Here is a 10,646-nt window from a genome sequence, read left to right on the forward strand (position 1 = left end):
TTAAGTCACTTCCTCATTGGCTTCACACTTCAGAAACAGCGTCCAAGTTCTTCTTTGTTGTAAAGTCTGTGGTCTTACTCAGCTTCTAGTGGCTGCTTAACAATAAAGTGTAACTACGGGCCGGAGTCCTCGTTTGCACTGACGACCTACGGGGTCATTTTTAATGGAAGGTCTTAAATACATACGATCACTGATGAACTGATTTTCAGACAATTAGGCCACTTTGGTCTGCTGATGGAACATCACTGTGATGGTTAGAAGAAAGCAACCGTTTGTTGATGAGCTGCAACGAGTGACACTGAAGGCATCAACTGTCTTAGTTTGTCCAAGAAACTGCAAATTTTCACTCCTAAAAATACCAGATGTTTAAACAATTACTTTTAATTAACAGATCAGTCGACTCATAAACACTCCCAGTTGGTTTATAATCGTCTCATTTGCAAAATGATCTCGACTACTTCACTAAACTGATGTCAGATCATTTGATGATGCCCACCAACAGCCATCTGCTCCACAGCAGATATTTCAGACGTTGCTCAAACACATACAGATGTTCAGAAGTTAAAATGCTGAGGAAGGAATGAAAGTTTGTAGCTGTATTAGTTTTTTGGTCCTTTATGTCTTGCAAAGATACAGCAGAGATAGAAACCTAAAGTTAAATCTGGAAAAGTGCACGGCACCTCCCCTTTAGCTACTTCAAAGCAAAAGCAGAAAACATCTCTGCATTATTATGAGTCTCTCACTTTCACTTACTCAGCCATAAGTTATTTTGGGAGTTTGGTGAACAAGTTGCAGTTCAAACAGAAGTCAGTCACCTTGTCTGACTTCCCCCCCGACATCCCTGTAAAGTCAGGGTGGGCTCGAACATCATTACAATGTGGATGTTCTCCTTTCCTACTCTCAGCTCTTATCTCTTTGATATACATCTCCCCAAACAGGAAACCACTAAATGCGGTTTGTACAGTTTCATACCCATGCACACACAATTAAGACACAAGACGCCTATCAGATTAGTTGCCATGGCTATCACATGTGGACATGTAAACAGTTTCAGAGGGGAACATAACAGGCACGACGTGGATTAGTGTATTTGAAGAAATATATTGAAGTTATTCACTGGAGCAGCTTCTCTTTGATGTCACATGAATAAAATTTGTATGCAGCCTGGAATGAACTATATAATTAATATCGTTTGGGATGCCAGTTTGCACACGAGTTAGTCGTATTCCCACAGACTTTGTAGTGCTCTACAGAAAACTGTAATTACGATACGTCAAGTCTTTCCGGTTAAAGTTTTTCACCTGGAGAGCTCACATGAGAAGGTGACATCTGAATGAATGCTAACTAAGCCCAGGCATGAATAATGTATGTCTGTGCCCCGAGGAGAGCTCCTCTGGTCAAGCTCAAGTGCCCCTGAAGAGATTGTTGGCTCTGCTCATTATGGAGCCGAACAGGGCGTCTTTTCCCCAAAGTAGACGGCAGCATCAAGTGCTGTGACACACAAAGACACAACACTGAGAATGTGGTAGAGAAAAGCAGTTTGAGAGCTGAAGGCTTGGCTTCGGCTGCTGTTGTTGACTCGTGGCCTAATTGCTTTGATTATGTCATTTTGGATGTTGAAATCCTAAAACTACAGCGAGAAGTCGATGGGAGCGCTTTCCATAAATGTTTCAAGGTCGTGAACATCTAATGACATAAAAAAAAAAAAAAAAGCAGCGCGTTTTATGAATTCTTTTCATCCCACAGTTTCCTAAACTCACAGTGGCCGACTTTGCTTTCATGCCTGGTTTCAGTCCAGCTGTTGGGTCAGCACCTCCTGCTGATGGTGGGAGTGTAGCGTGTGATTGCTTGGGGAGGAACAGAGGGACTCCCTTCCTTTTGCCATCCTCTATAAATGTTTACCCTCCAACCTTCTTATCCCCCATCAACTTTCTGTCTTTCCATCTTTCTCCCTCTTTTTTTTTTCTCCCTCCAACCCATTACCAAAGGATGCATGGTTCAGTGGGTGCCATCGGTTATTCCCACTCTCCAGTGTCCCTCCCCACCTCTCACCTCTTTCCTTCTCCCCAGATTTTCCAGACCCTTGCTGCACTAAGCTGAGCTTAAGAGTCAGCTGAGCTGATCAAAGACCGTAGCCAAGTAATGGCTAACAAGAGGCGAGAGTTCCCAACGACACAGGACCTCCCAGGGGTTTCTACCACCATAGACCTACTGTAACTAGAATCAGGATCGGGGGACCCACGGTGATCGTACACTCTTCTTGTGTGACTGCACCAGTGGCCGTGTGGTAAATATGTACACCGACGTCTGTCTGTTGTCCTGAAAATATATATTTATGCTGACAGAGGTTGATTTCACGTCCATAGGAAATTCCACCAGTCCGCTCTAGTGACTTTACCTCTGCAGCAAGAGTTACCCTCCATTACCCAGCATACCCTGAGTGTGGGGAAGGCCCTGGTCTTGTTCCCATCATTTATCTCCCCCCCTTATCCTCATCCTCCCCTCCTTCTCCTCTATCTACCACTCTCTTTGTCCCATTGACCCCTTCCAGTTGCCTTTGCATGCTCCGGCCCCCAATTATCACTCTAATTAGCCCGAGCAGGCTGCCCTCCCCATTTGTTACCCATTTCTTCTTTTGTCCTCTGTGATCTTTTTTTTTTTGGAGTACAGTAGGACTGTATTAGGCCACTGGTTGACCCCAACAGTCATCTGCAGTGATGTAATTTTGTACACGGTGCGTCATTTTGCATTTGAAATGTATACGACCGTCTGAAAGTGAAAACAAATGTAATATTTGATCTTGTCCTGAATCAAACATCCCAGCGTTGGTGGGTTTAGTCTCACATGTTGTCAGTAAACGTAGCTATGACTGACAAACCATCAGGGAAGGAACCAGATTAGCAGATTAAATGGTGAATAAAGGCAGAACGCTTTGTTCTCATTGTTGAAAAACTGCATTACGATGAGACTCGATAGCTTTTCCAGAGCTTTTAACTCACAACTGTGGATATAATTTGGTCATGCTGAATAAAGAGGCGAGAGGCGTAGCGGCTAATGAGAGCGTAATATGATTAAATTATCTCTCCACGGAGTAAAACTGTAACATATGAATGAAAGGACTTGAAAATGTAAATGAAGTGGACCTTCATTATGAAAAGAAAACGTGTGGAGAAAAGGATTTTCTCTCATGATGGTAAAGTAAGGACTGAATATTTAATGATCAGTATTTTGCCCTTATTCTCACTTTTTTTTTCTGCTGTTTATCCACGATGCAGATTACACTTACCAGCCTACACGTTCTCGTGTTTTCCTCTTCTTCCGTCCTTTCCTTCCCCTCTTGGCACCTTGCTGGCGCCTCCTCCTCCCTCTGTGCCGTACGGTTGCTGGAACCAAATCTCTTGCACCTGCACGTCCAGGCTCTATCCGGTTCCTTGAATCCCTGTAAGCACTGTGATCTGAACTTTAAAGAAAACCAGGGACGTGAAAGAGAGAAAAAAACAAAACAATACAGAAAAAAAAGAGCTGGGTAACAGAGAGGAGAGCAGGAACTTGTTTAGTGGCCCTGCAGTGATGGTTGTGATGGAGGTTGGAAGGGTTCCTCTTATGAATGTGCATTTATCGGGAGCCGGAAGGAGCTTTATTGTAGCGGGGCTCTGGAAAATGACTGCTTTTAAGATAAGAAGCCTTTCTGCTCTGGAGTGGGACCTCATGGTTCTTTCTTCTGTTGCAGTACAGCAGCTCCCTGTCAATCTGGAGTATCTGCAGATGTAAAGTTCAGGAGTTGGGAGTGCATGTTAGGTTCTAGTCAAACAATTATTTAACTATGACTTATCAAATTAGAAAAAGTAAAAAAAAACAGATTTATTTTTATGTTTTTTAAGATTCTTTCAATATTTATATTTAAAAAGCATTTTATGGTAGAATCATTACATTTGTTTATTTATACAGACATTTTATTTGGAATGATTATAAAGGACAAATCAGTCTTTGGAAAATGTTTTTGTGCAGCGTTAACCCTGTTCAGGACTTTCACACGTAGAAGGTCTTTCAGGGTCCACCAAACCTTGAGAAAGAATATGTGCAAAACATTTGTTGGTGTTCATTACAAACTTTTATATTATGTTAAATAAATGTTCTGACAAGTTGACAAATTTTTGGTTCCAAATGCACCACAAATATCTCTCTTTTTAATCTTCAAAAATAATAAAAAACAATACCTGTCACTGAAACCAAATGGCCTGGGGTCCAAAAGCCCCCCAAAAGTCCTGAATAGGGTTAAACAAAACTATGATGTAACACATGGAAACGTGTAGTGAACATACAAGTGTTAGAAAAGGAGGTGAACAGGTGGATTTTCTTTCCTTCCTGATGTATTTGAGTCCATCAGTTGAGTTGTGTCTGAGCAAACAGCCCATTCAGCTACTCTAGTAATCCATCCTATGGTAGGAACCGCTCGGCTAACGAGAGACAAGCAGCCGTCCATCATTACTTTAAGACATCAAGTTTCAGTAAATCTGGAAAATATCAAGAACTTTGCAAGTTTCTTTAAAAACATCAGAAACCACCATTCATAATAGTTAGCAGCAGGTCACAGAACAACGACTAAGTCACATCAGAGCATAATAAGCTTCCCAGAGCTCAACACAAACACATCCTAATATCATCTGTTGGAAGGAGACCGTGTGAATCATGGAGGAACTGCTGCAAAGGACTGAGGTTGAAGGACAGAAGAAGAACTGATTGGACCCAGAAACACAAGATATTAACATCAGACCAGTGGAAATGTGGAGTTTTGTTTGATGAGACGTTGGGTTCCAGTTAGATGCAGAGACAGTGAACAGATGGTCCCTACACGTTTGGTTTAACACCATGAAGCATGAAGGAGGAGCTGCGACGGTGTGGAGGGGATGATCATCTGGTGACACAGTTGTAGATTTGCTCAGAATTAAACGTAATACTCAACCAGCATCCCGCCTGGTTAGAGCTTATTGGGACGGCCACATATCACATCTACGGGACTATCTAAGTGACTGACATGACCTGGCTTCCACAATACCTGGACCCGGGTGGTTTGGGATGAGTCAGACTGCAGAGTGAAGCAGCCAGTAAGACCTGATAAAGCGGTCTGAGGGAATGAAGATGCAACGCTGCTATCAGAGCAACAGAAAGCAAACGTGAAAAATCTGAAATTTAAAACAAAAATAGTTATCCTGAGTTATCCTGTAACAGGCTCGGTTTAGTTTTTCATTATTTGACAGCATAAAATTACATCAACGTTCCTTTTCTTCACCTTTTTTTGGGGCTCAGCTAATGTGCATCCTCAGCTTCATGACTGATTGAACTGAACTTCTGCTCTTTGACAACAATCTGTGACGGATCAGTTTAGTAATATTTAGACTTTTCAAGCTCAGATATAAGCCCTAGAATCCATGGGAGAAACTAAATGTGTCCATCCTAGAATAGCATTAGCAACGCAGCGACGATGTGAACGCGCCGTGGCGAACGGTTAGTCAACATGACCTTCAATCACAACCTGTGAGAAACCCACTGGGTTACAGTGCCTGTCTGCGGTGGTGATGTGATTGTGAGTATTGTGTATGCCAACGTCAACAGACGGGCGGTGGGAGGTGAAGGAGCCGAGGCCCGAGGGCGAACAGCTGAGGGTGACTATGGAGAGATTAAAAAGGGAATGTGGGACTTAATCCACTATTTTACCACAGTCCTCTGAATCTCTACTCACCGAGAGAGAGCAAAGAAAAGACGAGCATTCCTCCCAGGCCTCGCTAGCAGGGGGCTACAGACGCCATTCTCGTGCCATCTGGCCTTAACCAAACACGGAACAGCCCCTCGACCTTGATCCGCCTCAGCCCAACAGCCCCTTGAACCTCTTCTACCACCGCGGGCTGCCCGTCTTCTTCCCCCTCGAACCGTCTGCAGCCCTTATTTCACTGCCTTGTCCCTGGTATTGCTTTTAACTGTGCATGTGCAGGACTTTTCTTCTTTTTTTTTCATGTCCAGCGTAGCAATCAAACATTTATACGTTCTATAGAAAACTTCCATCTGTCTGTCCTTTGCTTATTGTGTCAGCTACTGTTTGACTTGCTACCACACACACACACACACACACACACACACACACTTGATGCTAGATCTGTCTCAATTCGTCTCAGTTTCCACCAGTGCAATGAAACACAGAGTTTAACACACATTTGCAGAGCTTCTCCTTTGCCCCTGAGGCTGTTGTTCCAGCTGCAAAGTGTTTTAAACGAGCTAAAAAACCAACACTAATTGCTTCGGCCCTTCTCCTCTCTGCTAGCAGCGCTGGGCTGCAGTTAGTGAAGTCAGCGACGTGCTTCTGAAACACCTGCACACTATGTGGCCCCGCAAAGGTAAAAAAACATCAAAGTCTGGGGCTACGCCATGATTGGCTCATTGTTCTGTGGGAACCACAACCTCTTTTTCTTCCAAAATGTGCTGACAATCAGAAAACAAACGTTGCCTTTTCCTGATTTTTTTCACTGTAGACGGGTCAGGAACAGCATAAAGAGCAACTCATGGTGCTCACAAGTGTGTGCATGATTGTTGTTTTAGGTAACCAGCAATTAGTCTGACAGTATGTAAAGTTGTTTTTTAGATATTAGGTGCTTGTTAAAGAGGCGATACGTTGTTCTATAATGTAAAAAATAAAATAAAATAAAGAAGTATTAGAAAAACAATTGTAATCTAATTATATGTACCATAATGTTTGAACTATTGAGGCACCTGAATATAAGCCGCATCCACTAACTGTAAAAAGAAAACTAGTTTTGTACATAAACAGGCCGCACTTGTCTATAAGCTGCAGGTGTCCTCGTTGGAACATGAGATGTTTACACAGAACGATTTTTAACTTTTAATTAAATATGTACACACACAAATAGCGTAAATGCTTTTTTATGAACAGTGCCTGTAACACGGCTGGTTAAAAAAATTTAAAATACAGCAGCCTACCAGGAAAAGTCATTGATCTCTATCTTCATCTTCCTCCTGCACTACAATCACTAAAGTCTTCAGTGTCAGAATTGAACAGCCTCAGAATCACTTCGTCACACACTTCCTCAGTCTTCCTTTCGTTGTCGCTCTTAGTGTCACTTTCGTCTCGAGGCAAATTCATAAAACTTGTACAAATCCATAAATTAGCCGCATCATTGCGTGAAAGCGTGTGAAAAAGGCAGCGGCTTATAGTCCAGAAACTACAGTATTTATTGGCCTTTTGACATTTTTGTAGTGGAAATTAACATTACTAATCGGCTCTGAGGTTTCCATGATGGTGTAACTCTAATTACTGCTTTTATTAGTGTGAATAGATGGTAAAGGAGTAACTGAAGTCCAAACTACTGCCAGTAACCAAGTGGTGTTTGGGAGCATAAATCTGAAGCCTTTCTAGGATTTTTATGACAAAAAATACAAAAAAATATATATTATTGATGCATTAACATGTATAATAAGTAGCATTTTAAAGCTGTAAAAAAAAAAAAGACCTTTATTGTCAGATTTTAATCAGTATGCTTGTAAACTACAATATATTTCTTGAGCAGGTTTCATTCTAATTAATGAGATGCCATCTTACAGTTCAGTAGTTCTCCTTCATGCCTCCATGCTGCAGTCTGCCTTGGTATAGCACAACCAGTAGGTACCGCTAACACACATAAAGGAATATACAGTTAAATTAATCAGATGTTTGATCATCAGAGTAACTCTAACTCAGGCCGACAGATGAATGCAGCTGATTAAAAAGTTTCCCTCTAAAATGTAACAGAACAGAAATACAAAGCGGTATAGAACTGAGATAAACCAGAATCAATGATCTTGAATCTTTAAGTCACTACTTTGTCGTCCGTTTTCCTCATCGCAAGAGAAGTAGGTCGAATTCCTCGCTGCTCATTTTCAACTACCCGCCACCTTCCTGGAACTAGAGCTTTTTCCCACATCCAGCAGTCTTTGGTGTGTGCTGTTTGAAAGATGTGTGAGAAACAAACGGAGCATCCGGAGATCCCTGAAAAATCATCTCTGACAAAACAAAGAGCACAGTATCGTGTCTTCATGTTTGCTAGCTTGCAAAATAGATGATTACGGGATTAGATCTGAGGACTTCTGAGGAGTTAAAGGAATCCAGCAAAGCAAAGCAGATGAAGTGAAAAATAAAATCAATCCAAGAAGTGGTTTCATATGATTTTAACACAGACTGGTTGTTGTAGGACAGATAAACCCATGAAAGTGTCACATTCATAAACCAACAAAGCACTTGAACGCAGTTACATTTAAACTGAGACTGTGTCACCTTTTAAAGATGAAATGACTCAAACTGGAAGTGGAATTAACGAGAAATAAAACACTTCAGTATGACCCGATACACTTTAAGATGTTGCTCCTACGGCCAGTGTTGCTCATTCCCCATATTTCCATATAACTGTTGAGTGAATTTGAAATGAACATGTGAAATGTTGCCCCCCAAAAAATTGCTTTTGAGTGAATAAACCAGGCTAAGTAGTGGTGACAGAGGGTGGAGATGTAAACTATGTTGGCTGTTAATAAAAACAGGGTAAAACAAAACCTCAATGAAGTAGAAAAAGAACTTTGTCCTTGTGGGAGAGAAAAGTGAAGCAAAGCCATCAGCAATTTAGTTCAATTGGGCAAAAGGTGTCTCCATCTACCAGGAAGCTATTAACACTTTTTATTTTTTTGCAGACGTCAATCACTGCCTCAAGTGAGTGCATAAACTGTTTTGTCAAACTGAGGAAGTTTCTTTAAACTGTGCTGTTTCCACTCCCTTTTATAAATGTGATTATAAGTATTTTATTTAAACTGAGGGATTGTTAGCAAGCCATCTGTGAGGAAACCATCTAAAAGTTCATCTGTGATGGGTTGAAATATAGCATAAGGGTGACACAAGTGAATTAAAATGATAAATTCAATAATGTGACTCAGAAATACCAGTTATATAGTTTGTTAACTATTAGCTAGACTACTGGTCAGACCAAATCAGCCTGCTGTAGCTAAACCTACACCCCAAAGTTTACTGAAATGATGTGTTTCATTGCTATAAAACAAAGCTTTAGTTTGGAATTCTTTCAAAACTTCTACTTTAAGTCAAATGTAAACTATAACGCAGCTTCAATCCGTCAGGTGTTACACTGGCTGGGAGCATTTAGCCCAGTGTTTAGCTACTAGTGTCTACAAAACCTTTCTCACACTCTTTAGCACCTTTTTATTGGCTGCTATTCCAAAAATGTGTCATGTACCTGCTGTCTCGTGAAGGACTTTCCCCCTCACGTCTCTCTCACTGCTTCCTTTTGCTATCTTTCCCACCAGCTCAGGCACCCTCGGTCCCACAAACAGGTAAAAATACCTTTTCGTCTTACGCTGTGTACATTTGTCTGACCCCATGCTAAGATCCTTCTCGACTGGACTTTCATCCTTCTTTCCTCCTCCTCCTCCTCCCACCAACTTTATTCTCCCATCTGTCTCCCTGTAAGTGAGTGGCGCTCGGCCAAGCGTCAGCCGGCCTACCTTCACCATAACAACCAGCACAGACGTCTTCATCTGATGGGACAAAAGGGGCCTCCAAGAATCACCGTTGTTCACCCCCAGGGGCTTGTGGGTACGAGCCCGCCGCATCCGGGCTCAGTGCTTGGCTTTTGGAGAGGAAGGGAGAAAGGAGTAAGTTCAATGTCAATGTGGCATTTAACCTCCCGGAAACACCCCCGAGAACAGTAAAGTTGTTCCCCAAAGAACCGTGAATGCCCTCTCAGGAGCTAACATTTCATACATCCCCGCAGTCAGCGTACAAACCGTCCACACACGGGCTGCTGCTGTTCTGCTTTCAGTTTGAAAATGAGAGTGTTTGTGTCGTAATGTGAATGGAATTCATAAGAAGTCATTATTTCTACATTCTGCTTTACGACGCTGATAAAAAATGTCATTAGCCAGTTGGGGTCGTGAACTCCCGACACAATGCTGAACAAACACTAATCCTTCACCACAAACACAACATTACCCACCAACGGCTCCTTTAAGGCTGCTGTCGCTACCAAACTCACTAAAACACACAACAGAGAAAACATCTGTCAGACTTTAAAGTTTCCAGTGTACCTGCATATTATAGATGCTACCCTGTAGAGAAAAACGATGGAGATTTCATCAAGATCAAGATAATGTGAACAGATACCGCACGCTGTGAGTCGCCTTGATTTTGGGGGAATAGAATTTAGCCAGACCCCCTGCCTCCTGCTCTGCTTAAATGTCAGCTACCTTCCCTTCGTTTCCTTCAGGAGTGTGTATGTGTGAGTGCTTGTGCATGTTCTAATGAGCAGGAATGAAGACACCTGTCCAGGTGGCCGGCTCACCTGTCGCTGATCATCACCTCCCTCCCTCCTGGCTCCAGTTCACCTTTCAGCGTCAAGTTGTTCTGTTTGTTCCTTCACCAGATGTTAGTTTCCTGTCTCATACTCTGACCAGTTCTCGGCCTCGCTCGTCTCTGTTGCACTGAAAGTCTGAGCCTAGCATTAGCCTTGTACTTTGTTAGTTTCCATTAATGTGTGGTGATCATAGACTGTATAAAAGATGGACGTAGCTGCCGTGACGTCACCCGTTGGTTTCTGCACTGA

At 42.2% G+C, this 10,646-nt stretch overlaps 1 protein-coding gene across 1 annotated transcript in view; it reads right to left on the reverse strand.

Moving 5' to 3' along the window:
* The window catches only part of cldn19 (claudin 19), a 16,961-nt gene extending 13,129 nt beyond the window's left edge, over positions 1-3,832 (reverse strand). The window contains exon 1 of the mRNA XM_008305128.1: positions 3,287-3,832. The gene's annotated coding sequence lies outside the window, so the exon portion shown is untranslated. The remainder of the gene's footprint in view (positions 1-3,286) is intronic.
* Between the last annotated feature and the right edge of the window lie 6,814 nt (positions 3,833-10,646).

This window comes from Stegastes partitus, unplaced genomic scaffold (assembly GCF_000690725.1).
Source record: "Stegastes partitus isolate 25-593 unplaced genomic scaffold, Stegastes_partitus-1.0.2 Scaffold2413, whole genome shotgun sequence".
Lineage (NCBI taxonomy): Eukaryota > Metazoa > Chordata > Actinopteri > Pomacentridae > Stegastes > Stegastes partitus.